Raw genomic sequence first — 14,836 nt, forward strand, 5'->3', positions numbered from 1 at the left:
TTTAAATGGTTAAAATCTTGTAGCTCATCTTTAAAGGTTGGATGTTAGATATGTATTAAGCCTAATCACAGGGCCAATAGTAAATCACCATAGGACATTCTTTTTAATCTTGGTTTAGGCTTAACCAGGGTCTGGGACAATGGTCCTATAAGTGTGGTGACACTATCTAAGCAGGTTTTGCTTATAGTTTGCTTTCAGAAAGACCCTTTAAGGAAAGTCTTCAGCGGGGCTACGCAAAGTGTGGCCAACGTTGGCCCTGAAGGATTCTTGATTTGGCTTGCCGTAAAGGTTCCCACCCCCCCCAATAAACAAGCATTTTGATGCTCTTCGTATTTTTTTGGCTACTTATTTTGTATTTCAATTTTATTTTGAGCTATTTTAAATGATAAATATATTTATATAGGTAATAGGGGGTGGTGTGTGGAGACCATCAGTGTGCAAAATATCTTTTCACTGATTTTAAAGAAAGAAACCATTGCAGCATTTAAAGAATTCTGGCAGCGTGTGACAACATAAAGCTAAAGAGTTGCTAACTGGCTTGTTTTCTTTTTGCCCCGCTGCCCACCACAGACATTAGACTTGTGTCCTAAATAAAAATACGGACGCTTCTGGTCTCAAGTCATGTTGCAGTGAATTATAAGAGATATAGAAATGATGGCTGGCTTGGTTGAATGAACAAAAAGCTTCCAGAAGTCAAAAAAATGAAGTATATTACTTTTTATATTTAAGATAGTGGATAAACGGTTTGAAGGGTTAGTCCTGAATAGAACTGTCTGCATGCAGTAATATCCTTATGACCTGTTAACAAGTAACATGGGAATGTTTCACTCGTTCTAATTGGAGTTTGATTTGGAATACATGTTTGGGAATGAAGTGCTTACGTAAACATGTTTGAAATGCAGTGTTTATTAAGGAGTGGGGAAAAAAGGAGATTAAATAGAGCTTCCTCCAGTCTCCTCTCTTCAGCCCTTCTCTAATGCCACCTCACTGTGAGAAGTAAATGTGAGCTCTGGTATGCATGCTAAATTAGGCTACGGATTGTTATGTAAAATTTAAAGATGAATAAATTAACATACTGATGGTCAGTTCTTGTGGCCCTGTGTTCTGCGTTCCCATGCATTCAGTGCTAGGAGTTTTTGGGGAGGGGGAGGTGGGAAAGGGTAAACAAAGACATTTTAGTCAAACTAATTGGTTAAGCATCATGAAACGCCTGTAGGATTTAGGACAGACATTCAAAGGAGTGTAATATCTCTCAGGAAAAGACAGAAACACCAATGAGAGTGACTTTATTAAACTTTCTAGACTAGAGAATTTTTAGATGTGAGTTTTAAGACTTTGACAAGCTCAGGTCTTGGGATGTCCCTGCAGGAATAAAATTGAGGGGGTTTAAACCTGTACAAGCTAAAATATCATTTTTGCGTTGTACATTTACGGCATTTGGCAGACACTCTTATCCAGAGTGATTTACAACTTGATCATTTTTACACAGGTAGGCCAAGGTAGTGTTAGGAGTCTTGCCCAAGGACTCTTATTGGTATAGTACAGGGTGTTTACCCTGGTGGGGGATTGAACCTCACTTTACAGCATAGAAGGTAGAGGTGTTAACCACTACACTGTCCTGCCAAACTATGTAGTTTGTTTCCAGTTGTAACCTTTGTTATAACCAGTCGTTATGGAAACAATGAAATTTAAAATTCTCCACCCCAGTTTAGATGTGTCTGTATATCGTAGGAAGATGATAATAAATTTTGTTGTAGTTGTGTTGGCTGATAATAGTACAGGATAATAAGCATAATTGTATATAATGCTGAACTCATGATAGACAGTGTTATTATAGTTTTAAAAATGGAATTAGTTTTTGTTTTTATTTAGTTTTGTGTTTCTGCTTTAGTTTTACTTTAGTTTTGATTATTATTAAGAAATAATTTTTTTTATTTTATTTTAGTTAAATTTTTATTTAGTTGTGGGTTTTGTTTTAGTTTTGCTTGGTAATACGTTTTCATTTTTGTTTGCGTTGCACTGGTTTTTGTTAATAATATTAACTTTGTTTGAAACATGTTAACTAAAATGAACAGGAGGTAATATAGTTGTATAGAGCCAAAAGTGGATTTGATTACTTAACTTTAGCTGTTTGGAAACAGTCACTTAGATATTATTTTGCATCTTAGCTTTACGTTTAATTTCCCTAAATCATTATAAAAGATGATGGCATTTTGGACACTGTTGTTTTAAAGCTGTGGTGCATTTTTGGGACAAAAACTGGGTGCTGGTTTGTTTCTTTTCTTCCCTCAGCTATTTGGGACATTAACACAAATAAAAGCACTGGGCATTCTTGTGGACTGTTAAATCATTGAGGGTGCAGAGAGACGGACGATTCCATTTTTGTGTTTAGGAATGTTGATTTTACGTGTAGTCTGGCTTACAGCTGCCCTGCCTTTATCCCATCACTTTTTGATTACATCCATACAGGCAGGGCTATCATCTCATTACACATAGGCTTGTTCATTTTCTCAAAGAGCTGTGGAAGGAGAGGTGTTTTGTCCCCTTGTCAGCTATAATGTTAGTTACTGGAGCTGGGCTAGAGTAGAACTGCAGAGATGCAATAGAGTAAATATGAAAGGGAATCATTTAGAGGTGTCTGTATGTGTGTGGGAGAAGGTGTTTGTCTTAGAGCTGCCCCAGAAGCATGCTTGCCTAGTATTAGCCTCCTGGTGCAGTCAGTGTCACCTGGTGAGGCATCATCGCATGTGTTGGTGTGTATATCTGAGTGTGTGTGTGTGTGTGTGTGTGTGTGCTTTCAGTCTAGACAATTACATAACAGATTCTGCTCATCTAATGCCCTGTAAACTGTGTATCACTTCACAGCCTCTTTCATTTAGCTTTCAAGTTTTTTGTGTGTGAGTGATGGCATATTTCGTAGTCTACTCCTGATAACATAGTTGTTAGTAATGAAAGAACCAATTTTTCTCTTTTGAGAGTTCTGTGGTGGACTGATATGGCCTCAGCTGACATGCTTAGTATGGATGTTTTGCCATGGTCTCTAAAAACGTTTCATTTTTAACTTGACTTGTATCAGCAACCGTGATCTGAAAGTGTGTCCATTGAATATTAGTTCGAATTTGAATAGCTTGGTCCTGCAAAACTTTACATATTTGAAAAACAGAACATATTGTGTAAAAAAAACAAACAAAAAAAACACACAAAATGTGGTCTGTGCAAATGTTATAGCACATTTTATATTTTAATTTTTCCGAAGTTAATAACTCTAAAAATTGTGCATTAAAATTAGCAAAAAAATGTCATACTTAAGTTTATTCTCTGTAGACAATGTATTAACTTACTTTGACTTAAGTAATTTGACCAGGGGTGTTCAGACCTTTGCCCATAATGTTCCCACAGCAGCTCACCATAATGGATCCATTTAGAATGAGACTTTGTATTTCAGTAAATATGTCATCTGTCTATTTTGATATAACTCAGATGTTGAACAACCTGCCTTAAATATTATGAAAAATTATCTTATTAATTATCTTAGTTAATACTAGCTAAAGGTGTTTTTAAAAAATTAAAGATGTTCACACTTTTAAGGGGAAGTGTGTGTCATCCATCCATCCATCCATTTTCTAAGCCGCTTCTCCATCAGGGTCGCGGGGGGTTGCTGGAGCCTATGCCAGCAGTCTTCGGGCAGAAGGCAGGATACACCCTGGACAGGTCGCCAGTCCATCGCAGGGCAGACAGACACAGACAGTCACTCACACCCAGGGGCAATTTAGCATGTCCAGTTGGCCTGACTCCATGTCTTTAGACTGTGGGAGGAAACCGGAGAACCCGGAGGAAACCCACGCAGACACGGGGAGAACATGCAAACTCCACACAGTCAACCGGCCGGGGAATCGAACCCAGGCCCTCCTCGCTGTGCTACCCACCACGCCACCGTGCCGCCAGCGTGTGTCATATTGGCCCATAAAGAATGTTCCGTAATCAAAGGCACGCAGCGTCATTAACGCGAAGCCCCATTTGAGTGCTAATAGTCCCCCAGTGTGGAGAATTTTCAAGCTGCTAAATGTATGTGAGTGACAGACAGACAGACAGACACAAGATACACACAGAACCTTCACTTCTACATCTAAGTAATTAAGTCCTTTTGCGCTGAAGTTCTGGTCTGGACACACTGACAAACGCTGCAAGGCGTAATCCTGAGAAAAGTCTCTTCTAAAAGCATTTGCATTGTATTTACTCAAGCCCCTAAGAACTGCCACGAGAGCAGGAACCACATTGAAAGCCCGTTTGCATTTGGTTCAGTGGTCATGCACTTGTACTAATGGCCACCTGAGGAGACGGATGTCTTACGGTGATAGTTACAGCTGAGCTGTCCTGATGTACTCTCAGCAAACATCCTCAAACCTTTAGGGCTGCACTTGCATATTCTTATGCTGTGCTCGTGTGTGCGGTAGACGGACGATGGCAAACCAAATATTCCATTGTTTTCTCCGGAGCTGCCAGCGACGGCATTCCACAGACAGCAGCTGTAAGCGGGACGATCTAGAGTTCAATTTTCCAACTTTTGCCGTCGACCGCAGCAGTAGAATAAACCGGAAGTTGATTTTTTAAAAGAGCCATAGATGCCAAACATTTTGCTGTTGAATTTCAGACAAATCCAGTGTTACACACAAAATAAAGAGTGCAGAGTGTCCTCCTGCGGTTTAAATAAACAATACATGCTTAAGCTCTCTCTCTTCTGATAGTCATACATTTTCGCTGGCACTGTGGTCACCATGCTAACATTTGCATGGCTTCAAGGCACCATCAGCTGCGTACTGCTACGAGGACGGAATGAGTTTTTTTTTTTTTACCCTCCAACGCAAACATGTGAATGCAGGAATAGTTTGTGATCATCTTATAGGCCAGGTTAGGGTCAGCCATTTTGCTATGATTTGAGATGTTGGGCGGTGCTTGTTGAATCCATATATTGGTGATTCTGTTTATTCCTTTTTCTCTGTCTGCATATGCTAAACAAAAACAAACCTACGTCTGAATTTCAACTCTACAATACAACTTGGAATAGCATCCGCAGAGGAGCAAAAAGTGTACTTGCATTTTATTGCCTTTTAAATGTCTGCAGCGCTCCGACACACGCTGTGGGATATTGAGGGAGACGATGAGCTCTATTGAGAGGGAGTTGAAATAATCTTGGAGATGTCCATGCAGTTTACGGGTTAAACACAAATGTTTATTCTTGAGCAGAAGACGCACTGCCAACAAAATACAGACCACACATCTCCCTCTAGTACCCGTTTCCTCCTGTGTACCATAGCTGAGAGTGAAATTAGAGTGCTGGTCCTCTTTGGTGACCTTATAGAGTGGCCCACGACAGATAAGCGACAGGTAGCCTGATTAGTGTTTAAGCACTCTGTTGTAATTGTGTCTAATAATGGTGCCAGGCTGAAAAGAGGCTTAGCTCTTTCACAATGTAATTTAGAGACAAATTAGTTGTGAAAATAGACTCCACAAAGACTCTTTTATTTATCAAACTTGAGAATTACACAGTTAGGCAATGAACTTTTATCTTGAAATAATCTGTTTGGCTTAGATTGAATTGCTTGTAAAGTCACTATTGTAAGGATCTTGTAAGTCGGGTTGGGCGTTATGACGGTATTACGGTGAACCATGGCATTTAAATTTGATGCTGATATTTTCATATATATTTCTATTCTTCCATATTGTTGTCAAGCACAGTAGCCAGAGTGAGCTGAAAATGCACAGTTTGTGTGTTGTTTGAGCCAAACGCTACAATTTGTAAGATTTTACCAGTGATTTCAAATGACGTTTTTCAAACAGTCACTTGGCCTTCAGTTTCGAGCATTCAAACAGATGGAATCTGGTCTTGTATGATGAAATGACTGCCCGGCCACCTGTGATTGGAAGTAACTGCCCAAACTTTCCTATAAGGACTTTGACGGCAGTTTCTCAGTGAGGGCTTAAGGCTACACACACCACAGAACACGTTCAGTTTCAGCTTTCATTGATTGCGCTCACCGATGTTCTCTAAATGAGTGTCATTTTAGCGTTAGCTGGAACCAAGTCTTTGCTCTGATGTAACCTTGTTTGGCCTGCTAACAAAGCTAACTAAGCCAACACCAGTCAACTTTTGCTTTCTCAGACATTTGTTTTTATCATCTATACTTGTGGTTGGGTAGTGTAGTGGTTCACACCTCTGCCTTCTATGCTGTAGACTGGGGTTCAATCCCCACCTGGGCAAGCACCCTACACTATACCAATAAGAGTCCTTGGGCAAGACTCCTAACACCACCTTCGCCTACCTGTGTAAAATGATCAAACTGTAAGTCGCTCTGGATAAGAGCGTCTGCCAAATGCCATAAATGTAAATGTTTCAGCAGAGCGCCAGTCAGTCAGAATCAAACCTGTACTGTGGGGTCTGTAGCCTGCTTGCTAAACTGACATTAAGCTAGCTGATCAAGCTATGGACCCAAACACCACAGAACAGGTGTAAACATGCAGTGTGTAAGTGAATCTAAGGGGGAACGTGTAAGCAGAAAGGGACTAGAGCATCCAAAACCAAATCTTTATCAGTGTATGATGACCTGTAACTCTGAATCAATGTGTCTTTCGTTAATTTAGAATGAGGCATTCTTATCTAGATAAGCAGTGGGTCCCCTTCCAGCAGAGAGTTGTGCTGACATGTTTCTACAGTAGACCAGAGTGGACAAACGCTGTGTAGCCCCAGTTGGAAGACAAAGAAGAAAAATCAGTGGTTGCTGCCAGTGCTGGCTAACCCTTCTGTGTTGTGAGAAGTTTGAGAACGTGTTTATTATTTAACAGAAGAAAAAGCAAAGGTGGATGAAAAAAGCAAGGCCCTATCAGTGTGTCATCTTGCCTCTTGGAACTGAGTTACAAGGGGTAATGGTTGAAGTCTTCCCCTGAGAAATGGGACAACCCTCGGACAAAAAAGCCTGTTACTTCAATAACAGGCTACTAGTGCTGCTCTGTAGCCAAGCCTGCTGGTTTGCAGTGATGGCAGAGGAGCGGTAAAGTGGGGCAGTTATTTATCTAATTCTTCATTTAATCTAAAGTCAGCTGTTCGTCAGCTTTTTGTTCTAAGGCATTAGAATGTAACTGCTGCACCATTTAAGGTGGAACATGAAATATAGCCAGCTAGCTGCCGAGACATCAGCATACTATATGCATTTTTTCTGCTTGTTTTTAGGAAAGTGACTGTAATACATTGAAATGACATTAAACTAATACAGTAAATAGATAATTTTTAATGGAGAACATTGTCACGTTTGTAAGTTTATTTCTTGCGCAGGGCCATGTAGCCCTCACACTTCGCACTGCCCCTCTATCTCAACAAAAATGATGACACCCTCCCTTTAGATGTGAATGTGCAAAATGGGGGGGTAAGGGCTAAGTGGTTGCGGCGAGGGGTGAAATGGGATTGGGCCTAAATCTTACACAGTGCACATTTCATTTTGAGCTTCTGTCCTTTTGTGCCACTTAACTTCCTCAGATTAGAATCATCATCCACACTTGTGTTGGTGCTTTAGAGAATCAGGCATGTTCATTGGTGAAAAGAGCTGCTGTTTGGCGATTGTTAGATGGTTTGACATTTATTGACACCCGCTCCACCCCAAGGTGATGCTGTATGGAGACGGTTTTAAGGTATGAAACAACTGGACTCCAGTGAATACTGCTAAAGCCTACTTCTTAGTAACCTGCACTTTAATTTATCTGAATGGTGCCATCCCAGTTAATGTTAAGTGTCTGTAGCAATTGAGAAACTGAAGAGACTTGTCAGTTGTGTCTACTGTATAGCATTGTGCCAGCAGTCATGGAATAGCCGTATTTAAATTGATAAAGTAGTGGCGTTGACTTGGGAATACCCACACCTGTGTAAGTTGTGATGTGTTATCTTGTGAATGAGGCTGAACACTGGAAGCGTGCTCATGGTACGGCAATGTGAATTATTGGAGTTTGAACAAGACATAATAGTGAGTGCCAGATGGACTGGACATTCAACATCCCTCCAGAGGTCTTCAGTCCACTTGTGGAATGGATGCGATGTCGAGTTGCTGCACTTCACTGGGCTAGAAGGGGTCCTACACAATACTAGTTTTGGCACATCGGTGTGTGTGTGTGTGTGTGTGTGTGTGTGTGTGTGTGTGTATATATATATATATATGTGCGCGTGTGTGTGTGTGTGTGTGTGTGTGTGTGTATATATACACACACACACACACACACACACACACACACACACACACAGTCTAACACACTCTAGATGAGTCAGACCACTTAAAAGTAACCAAACACCCATGTGCTGTGTACATGACAACACAACCACAGCTACTTGTCAGTCTGGGACACTATGTTCAGTTTAAGTCTATAAGCCAGGAAAAAAAAGTGAATATTATGGTCATCTTGGCCAGCAAAAAAAGGCATTGACTTCACTTTTAAAAAATTAATTGCAGTTAAAATCGCTGTCACAATAATGGCCAGAAATAAAATCAGTTATGTTCTCCAAGTTGTTCAGACCGGACCCCTTTATCCTGTGATGAAACATTTCTATCCTGTGGGATAGAAGGGATAGGGATACTCCTAGTGGGAGTAGTCTCTTCAGTTCACAGGGCAGGTGTCGCTGAATGATTTGATGAATATGAAACTGTTGTAAATCATATACTACGGTCTTTGCAGTCACCAGATCTCAACCCAATTGAACAACGGTGGGAAATTTTGGACCAACATGTTAGCACTGGATAAAAAATAAGTGTTACCAATACGACAATGCTTTCAGTTGATAAAAAAACTGGCTACTGCTTTGTCTCAAGGCCCCTCCACCAACTTACATTTTTACATTAGGCTGCCTATTTAAGAATTTAAAATAATAAATGATAAATATTTCATGTTGCAGATGGTGAAGGATTGGTTTGAAAATGGTGGATGAGACGCGTTATTAGTGAGATAAACAGACATCAGGGCTGTCTGTGTTAGGTTAATGGAAGCCAATTGGTGAGTTATGTTATGAAATTAGATCTTTCTGTTAGCTCTGTGTGGAATCAGACTTGTGTCAATATCTATATAAAGGGCCAAATAAATATTTTAAAGATTAAAGATGTTCGCCTGGTCTCGCTGTAGACCCCCTGTACCACGTGCGATCGACCCCCTCCAGGAGTTGTGCTGCTGCCGGAGGCACACTGAAGCTTTTTTTCATGGCTCATGGTGGCCCAACTCCTCACTAAAACACTTCACGTTGGTTCTTTTGAGGCCAGACATAGTTCATGCTGTTCTGCATTTGAAATTGCTTCCTATCTGTCACATATAGTGCGCTGGGTCCAACAAGGTTCTTATTAAAAGATGAGAAGTAATAGCTTAATAATGCGCCAGTCAGCGAAGGCTTCTCCTGCACAATTTATTGCCTGACTCTGTAGGAGTGTCAGAATTAATAATGGACCTATACATTTTTCATGGAACACTTTTCACGGACGGTTTTGTTAAGGTGATACTAGTGGGATGATAGCTAGATGATTTTATTTTACAAACGGAAAAGACACCAACCTTTTGGGAAAGAATTGCAAGTGTAATTATGCTAAATTTTACAGCCAGTGTTAGTGCAGTGACTGAAAGCTTGACATTGGCTTTCCACACTGATTCAGAGGTCAGTACAGTGCAGTAGGGAGTTCCTGTCTCTATGTAGGTTCTGTCCCTTTAAAGATAGAAAGGTAGGAGGAGCTTCCTGAGGAAACAGGTGCATGCCGATAAGGATGATGTCATCCTTTCAGGATCACCTGGAAAAACTTATTTGGAATGCTGGCCGGCAACACATCCACACAGCTGCTGCTAGGCGCCGGTTCACCTGTCAACCTGCTGTGAGTATAATAACATTTCACAACTTGAGTTAAATAGTTTCTTCAGGGGTGAACAGTAGGGCTTTTTGAGAGCCATAGGTGACACGTGTTACTGCAGTATTTGAAGCTTTCAGTAAAGTTGCTTTTGAGGTGTAACATCATAGAAACCTCATTCAGGTAAAAGTGCTTGAGAAACAGATCTTTTCTGCGGCTTGTGTTGCGCAATGCTCTAGTTCTCTAAAATGCCGCATCGCAGTGCAGTGTAAGCTACATGCGGTACTTTTAGCTGAATGGACTTCATTGTGAATCATGTTACCAATTACTTGAACCAGCTTTGCAACCAGCATAACAGGTCAGCTGAATGAACGTACTTATGTGGGTGTCTCATATTTCAAATATCTGATGTACTTTTGGTTTACAATGTCAAAGAGCAGAGTGGATGAGAGGATGCAGTGTGTTTCTAAAGCAGTCAGTCTCTCGATGCTGTGCGTTGCAGTGCTTCTACCATGGATTTGATGTGGTAAAATCACTAACCGAGCCTTGGGTGGTAGAGCGGGGCGATGGGGTCTCTTATCATCATTGCGAGTTCTTTTATCGTGATAAAATGTTTTTCTGAGCATATTGTAGGTATTGACTGTACTTAAAGATCACTGATCAACTGCATGATTCACTAAAAAGAGAACATTACTTAATTAATTGCATAATAGTAATAGCTTATTTGGGTTTGGAGCAGTACAGTATAGTTGCGTTCAAAAGTTTGGGTGCCCCAGTCACTTACATGATTTGTTGATCCTCACTTCAGCACATCATTTTATATTTTCTGTAAATAAATTTCACTTCAACAAAACCTGCAGTTTAACCAGGGCCAACCAAACTTTTGCATATGACTGTACTCAATTTTTTATGGCATTTTATAAGTGCATTGTATCTGTGTATCAAAGTACTGTGATATGTTATGTATTGTGAAACTGTGTTTACGTGTGGCAGAAATATTTTTGCCATAACACCCACCCTTATTGAGTGGTTTGTTGCTTTTATAAAACTAGGACAAAACACAATATAATAAAATACACCAATGCTCTATAAATCATTTCATTTATTAGTAGTAATAATCTCCATAAACCTCTTTTCCACCAAATTTGATAGTTTATTAACTGTTAACTGTTAGTTTAACGTGACTGTCAAAGATTATTCCATGAATCATATTTGATGCATTATTCAGAATTCAGTTTATGCTTGCGGTCATATATGTAAGCCAATATATTGAGTACTTCACTACAGTTTCAAACATAGTCAGCCAATCAGATTTTATAACCAGAACTATTTTATAAAGTGCTGTGTGTGAGCTCCTCATTCCTCAGCTGTGTGGCCTCTTTTAATGGTTTAGTAGCCTAACCTGGTTTGAATATCAATGCTATGATGCTGTTGCTGTAAACCTGAGGATGACTCAGAGCAAATAATAACTGCAAATTATGTTGACATGAACTTGTTGAAATGCATCAACTGTTGATGTTTGAGGAAGGCAGAGAGGAGGAAGAATGTTTGTGCTTTTTGCTATGTTTTATTACATGAAGGCCTGACTGTGTAGGAGGTATAGCTGTAGTCAGCCTATGGCCGTGTGTGTGTGTGTGTGTGTGTGTGTGTGTGTGTGTGTGTGTGCGTACTGTGAGTATTCCTATTGCTTACCTGTTGTCATGGAGTTGTGTGGGATTAGCATTGCTTGTGTGCGAGTGTGTGTGTGCTTAGGTAATCATATGACGGTGAGTAAAGCCTGTGGCTGAGAGGGAGGTGTCACTGAGAGGATGATGTCATGTAGGAAGTAGTTCCAGCAAAAGGGTAGTTAGTTAGCCTGGCCGAATCTCACATGCTGAACCAGGATGTGCAGGTTTTGCTCCTTTTGCGGTGATCGTTATCGTTCACAGCACATGCCTGTTTGTTCTGTGTTGCGTAAAGCCCCCTAGTTGTGTTCCGGGCACTTTGTGGTTAGGATATGGAAATGTTAGGAAGTGTTAGTTTCCTATTGAACTGTTCTTCTCTGGAGCTGAAGCTTGCTTGTATTTTGTTTGCAGTGAATCTGACCACAGGGAGCATAGGATCTGGTTTTGTATCATTTGTTTATTATACAATAATGGTTGTCCATGAGGTAATGTCTAGATTTAGATTTGTTTTTTATGTACATTTTACATAGGACTTCATACATATGACCCATGCGTGTTGTGTTAGTGATGCACTGATCCAGGACACTGGATCGGTGTTGGCATCCATACTGACCTTATTAAATGGACCTGGCATTGTCCTGTTGTGACCGATCGACTAGCGATCTTGGCTGGAATGTGAGTCATACAAAACACAATAAATACATGCACTATATTTCCAAAAGTATTCACTCACCCGTCCAAATCATTGAATTCTGGTGTTTCAATCACTTCCGTGGCCACAGGTGTATAATACCAAGCCCCTAGGCCTGCAGACTGCTTCTACAGACATTAGTGAAAGAATGGGTCGCTCTCAGGAGCTCAGTAAATTCCAGCGTGGTACCGTGATCGGACGCCAGCTGTGCAACAAGTCCAGTCGTGAAATTACCTCACTACTAAATATTCCACAGTCAACTGTCAGTGGTATTATTATGAAGTGGAAGCGATTGGGAACGACAGCAACTCAGCCACGAAGTGGTCGGCCACGTAAAATGACAGAGTCAGCGGATGCTGAGGGGCATAGTGTGCAGAGGTCACCAACTTTCTGCAGAGTCAATCACTACAGACCTCCAAACTTCATGTGGCCTTCAGATCAGCTCAAGAACTGCGTAGAGAGCTTCATGGAAAGAGTTTTCAAAGCAGAGCAGCTGCATCCAAGCCTTACATCACCAAATGCAATGCAAAGCGGAGAATGCAGTGGTGTAAAGTGCCACCACTGGACTCTAGAGCAGTGGAGACGTGTTCTCTGGAGTGATGAATCACGCTTCTCCATCTGGCAATCTGATGGACGAGTCTGGGTTTTTTAGTTGCCAGGAGACGGTACTTGTCTGGCTGCATTGTGCCAAGTGTACAGTTTGGTGGAGGGGGGATTATGGTGTGGAGTTGTTTTTCAGGAGTTGGGCTCGGCCCCTTAGTTCCAGTGAAAGGAACTCCTTAATGCTTAAGCAGACCAAGAGATTTTGGACAATTTCATGCTCCCAACTTTGTGGGAACAGTTTGGGGGCGGCCCCTTCCTGTTCCAACATAACTGCACACCAGTGCACAAAGCAGGTCCATAAAGGCATGGATGAGCTAGTTTGGTGTAAAGGAAATTGGTTGGCCTGCACAGAGTCCTGACCTCAACCTGATAGAACACCTTTGGGATAAATTAGAGCGGAGACTGTGAGCCAGGCCTTCTCGTCTGACGTGTGTTTGACCTGACAAATGCGATTCTGGAAGAACGGTCAGAAATTCCCATAAACACACTGATGAGGCAGATGAGCAAATATTTCTGATTTGTATTTTTATTAATTGAACTGAATGCTCTACATACGAGTGGAGCTGGGCGATATGGCCAAAAATGTTGTCAGGATAAACAAAAAGAATGTAATTCAATATCGATACATATCTCGATAAATCTCAAATCATTGATTTGGTGATTAATTGCTGTTTTAAACTATCCTGTATGGTCAGAACATGACAAACACTCACCAAACTGTGGAACATTTCACAAATCTGTCATGGGAGTGTGGGAGAAAGTTTCTGGCGAGCTGTTTTTAATCAGCTGGAAAAGGCCACAGTTTTTGTAATAGTCATAATTTAAGAAAGAAAAGATTAATTTTAGCTGTCTGGTGGCGAGCGCTCGGCTATCCCGTTACAAATGCTAAACAATAGTGCTAAACAGTTTAGTTTCTCAACGTCAACTGAGTACGAACATCAAACATTTGCGGGCTCAGTAGGTCATTGATGAATCCCACCGCCTTTCTGCCATCAGTCTTACCGTGTCCATATCAGAGCATATCACAGTATTCCAACACCAGCTGGCAGACGATGGGATTTCTTTATTCTGTCGCAGTAGTTTAAGGGGTGAATTGCAATATATCAACACCAGACAGACAGAGTCCTCCTTTTAGGTATGTTTAAATTGCTTTTGTGTCTTGTTTGATCTACAGTATCATCAGTTTGCCATGTTATGCGAGTGACAGAGCACTGCTTCAAGTTGCTGAAAACAGCTAGCCTGTAAAGATGGTGTTCTCCACTCTCCAGTGCCTCACAGCTTCCTCAGTTTACTTTCTTTTAAATCAGGCCTGTAACTTGCATGAACCCACTTCTTTCTTTCACTTTCGTTGTTTGGGAATGCACTAATACTTAAATGAGACTTTTTGAGCACTGTAACAGCGCTTTAGTTGTATCAGACATGATGTAACGCTGCTAAAGCTTGTTGGGATGTAAGGAAGGAGGCGAGTTCACTGTAGGTCAGTACAGTTACGCCACTTATGAAGTATACTTGGCGACCCTTTTTATTTTACTTGTGGCCCCTCCTTCTCTAATCATGTCAACTCGGAAGTGCACCCTCTCTTGGCCACAGCGGAGTAGTGTTGCTTTCCTTGCAGTAGAAAACGCTAACACATGGAAATGTGAGAATAGTGTATTATATCGAAAATGTATCAAACGTCTTATCGCTCGATCGAGGAAAAGTTTAATTAAAGTTAAACTGCGAAATCATGGTTATCATTGTATTGCCCAGCCCTACATATAAGTAATAATTATGAATGATGTTGCAAGCAAATTTGTTTAAGGAGATGAAATGAGTGTGTCTTTTGAAAACGTGAAATTTCCCTACTAAGCACTGCAGTGTGTCAAAAAAAGGCCCTCTTAACAAAGGTTGACGACAATGTGTATGAGGGCTTCTCTGATTCGGTTGTGCTTCACACCAACTTTGTCATAAAATGACTGTTTTCCCTTCCTTTTACAATTCTATCAATTTAAAGTAGGCTAAAAAATGTCACAGTGTGCCAG

General features: G+C 40.8%; 1 protein-coding gene across 7 annotated transcripts in view; it reads left to right on the forward strand.

The window, feature by feature from the left end:
- Nucleotides 1-14,836, forward strand: part of usp54a (ubiquitin specific peptidase 54a) — a 76,999-nt gene that overhangs the window by 2,092 nt on the left and 60,071 nt on the right. The window contains exon 1 of one of the 7 annotated variants that reach the window (XM_017715850.2): nt 9,817-9,884. The exons of 5 other annotated variants lie outside the window; for them this stretch is intronic. The gene's annotated coding sequence lies outside the window, so the exon portion shown is untranslated. Of the gene's footprint in view, nt 1-9,816; nt 9,885-14,836 lie in introns of those variants that run through there. One more of the 7 variants, XM_017715855.2, reaches the window with a different exon arrangement.

The sequence above is a fragment of the Pygocentrus nattereri genome, chromosome 5 (genome assembly GCF_015220715.1).
Source record: "Pygocentrus nattereri isolate fPygNat1 chromosome 5, fPygNat1.pri, whole genome shotgun sequence".
Classification (NCBI taxonomy): Eukaryota; Metazoa; Chordata; class Actinopteri; order Characiformes; family Serrasalmidae; genus Pygocentrus; species Pygocentrus nattereri.